General features: G+C 39.9%; 1 non-coding gene across 1 annotated transcript; it reads right to left on the reverse strand.

The window, feature by feature from the left end:
* Positions 1-2,928: 2,928 nt before the first annotated feature.
* On the reverse strand, positions 2,929-3,035 carry LOC145557151 (small nucleolar RNA R71). Its single transcript, XR_014092207.1, has one exon. It is a non-coding gene; the product is annotated as a small nucleolar RNA R71 (small nucleolar RNA).
* Positions 3,036-3,281: the final 246 nt, after the last annotated feature.

Genomic DNA, 3,281 nt, shown 5'->3' on the forward strand with positions numbered 1-3,281 from the left:
GAAATTCCTTTCTGATGTTAAACAATATTTTTTAGATGATCCTTTTTTGTTTCGTGAGTGTGCAGATGGATTATTTCGCAGGTGTGTTCCCGAATGGGAATTACATGGTGTGCTTACTATTTGCCACACCTCAACCTATGGAGGACATCATGGCCCCACCAAAACGGTGGCCAAGATTAATGAGTCAGGTTTCTATTGGCTTACTATGTTTAAGGATGCTAACACTTTTGTGCAGGCTTGTGATTCTTGCCAGAGGACTGGAAACATCTCGCGGCGGCATGAGATGCCTCAAAATGGAATTCTAGAGGTTGAAATCTTTGATGTTTGGGGTGTTGATTACATGGGACCGTTCCCTTCTTCAAATGGGAACCGCTATATACTTGTCGCCGTTGACTATGTATCTAAGTGGGTTGAGGCCATTGCCACTCCTACTAATGATGCCAAGGTGGTCCACAGACTTTTCAAGAAGACCATCTTTCCAAGATTTGGAGTGCCTAGAGCTATAAACAGTGACGGAGGATCCCACTTCCATGAGCGGAAGCTAGATACCCTCCTCAAAATGTATGGTGTTTACCATAGGACAGGTTTAGCCTACCATCCCCAAACTAGTGGCCAAGTAGAAGTTTCCAACCGTGAGATCAAGGCCATTCTAAAGAAGGTGGTGGCAAAATCAAGGAAAGATTAGAGCGATAAGTTGGATGACACCCTTTGGGCATACAGAACTGCGTTTAAGACCCCGATAGGTACTACTCCATATAGACTCGTGTACGGTAAAGAATGTCATCTTCCAGTGGAACTAGAATATGATGTGTCTGTTTTATATAGTATTTTACCCCCATCCCTTGGTCATAATTGGTAGTGTTTTTGGCTCTTTAGAGCCACTTTTATTACTAATTGGTGTTTTCTAGTGTTTTCATAGATTTGGTTGACTTTTGCAGGGATTTATGCTTTTGGAGTATTTTCCCGAGATATTTTGGAGCAATCACGAACATTGGAGAAGCACCACCAGATTCTATAGCCCAGGGCCGATTAGAGCCATCGAACCGGTGATTAAGGGCTCGGTATAGGTGATACCGGGGCATTTAGACCGAGTATTCAAGACCGGAAGAGAAAACCCAGATTGGCCCGAAGAATTGAGGCCCAATCGTAGTCCAAATAGTGGCCCAAGTGAGCCGCCCGGCCAAAGAGGCTGGCGCCCGGAGGCGCGCCCGGCCGAGCGGGAGAAGCTAAGGTTGGCGCCCGGTGACGCGCCCGGCCGGGCGCGAGATTAGTTTTGAGGAAGCAAAAGGGCGCGACCGATCGGGGGGTGCCACGCCCGATCGGGCGCGTTCATTTATTAGGAGACGATTAGCGTCGTTTTAGTTTGTTTTAGTTAGGATTTGTACGGAGTATAAATACTCCTCCGTAATACGATTTTACTCTCTCTCTCTCTCTCTTTTTCTTCATTTACTCTCTTAATTGTTTTCTTAGATTTCTTTCTCTTAAACCTTTGTTCGTAATCTACTCTTAATTCCAGATTTATTTTGGTAACGATTTCTCTTCTCTTAATCTTAGTTGTTTATTTTATTCCTTTAATCATGTCTTGCTTTATTGCTTTGATTAGTTTAGTTTCTATTATGTGTGAGTAGTTTTCTTTCTAGGGTTTATGGGGATCCATAAATAATATGAAGGGGTAATTTATTGTTGTTAATTATCAATGCTAGATTAATTTCCTATTGATTGGTTTAATGCTTTGTGACTAGATTTGCACAGATCTTTTATGCATGAGTTTAACAATATTGATTCGAGATTCGATAGATGAGAATTGATGTTTAGGTCTAGTTTCAATAGGCAGGTTAATTTATTAATGGTTAGGTCGAGATTCGAAAGATGAGATTTAATACCGGTAAATTAATTGTGTGATTATATTACGTAGCGAAAGCCCTTTATAATCTGATTCATATATGCATTGATGAATGATTATTATATTCTACCCTGGAATATTATTTATTGGTGAACCTATGCCCTAGATCCTTTTATATATTATTTTCTCCTTATTCTTGATCACTATAGTTTAGTTTATTATTCAATTATAAATATCGGTTACTTCATAATCTAGATTATATTAGTTATTTAGGAATAGAAAGATCCGTTTCTCTGTGGATTCGACCCTACTTCCCTATCTACATTAGTTAGAGGATTTAGGAATTACTTTTGATTTGGGGATACGACTTTACCCTATCAAAATTTGGCGTTGTTTCCGGGGAAACATTTTTATTTTTATTTCTGATTATTTTTGTAATATAGGTTATTTTCTTTTTTTTTTTGTCTCAGAGAACATTAGTTCTCTGAGGCAAATCTCATATTTGCTTCTAGTTTTTTTTGTTTATGCACAGGTGTTCCTGATCAGGGTACATCCTATTCGATCCTGAGATCGAACGTTCCTTTCATAGACAGAAAAATCTCTACAAGCAAATCCTGTCGGATTCTGGTGATAGTAATAATAATCACCGCGATCCTCCGACTGGTTCTAGCGATTCAGAGGTATCATCAGACGCAGAATCAGAGATGGCGGTTCCAAAGAAGCTTAGTGATTACTCACAACCAAACCTTACAGATTTTCCACATCTCACCCCCACTCCGGCTCTTGATGGGGTTCAATTCGAAATTAAACCTCAATTTATAACGATGATAGAGAGGAAGCAATTTAGTGGAGCCAAGGGTGAAGACCCAAATCTTCACATTGCCGACTATTGTCAATATTGCAATACCATCAGGCAAGCCAAGGTCACTCAAGACCAAATCAGGGAGATTCTCTTCCCCTTCTCTCTAACTGAAAAAGCTAAATTGTGGTTTAATGGCTTAAATAGAACTGCACTTGGTATAACTGACTGGGAAACTCTTGTTTTGAATTTTTATAACAAGTATTATCCTGCAGAGAGAACAACCGTACTACGGAGTGCGATTCAGAACTTTGCCCAAGAAGCCGATGAATCTTTATATGAGGCTTGGGAGAGGTTTAAGGATCTACAAAGAGACTGCTCCCACCATAATTTAGCACAATGGCAGTTAATCTAAGCCTTTTATAATGGCCTTGGAAATTCTTCTCGAATAATTTTAGATTCTGCAGCTAGTGGGAGATTTATGAATCTTGATGTTGAAGATGCAGGTTAGGTTATTGAAGACATGGCGATACACAATTCCCAATATGGGAATCCTAGAGGATTTGCTAACAAGGGGAAACATAGTGTTGACTCTGTATCCTTTTTGCAAGCTCAACTGACCTCTATATGCTAGAAATT

This window comes from Chenopodium album, chromosome 8 (genome assembly GCF_948465745.1).
Source record: "Chenopodium album chromosome 8, dcCheAlbu1.1, whole genome shotgun sequence".
In the NCBI taxonomy this organism is placed as follows: Eukaryota; Viridiplantae; Streptophyta; class Magnoliopsida; order Caryophyllales; family Amaranthaceae; genus Chenopodium; species Chenopodium album.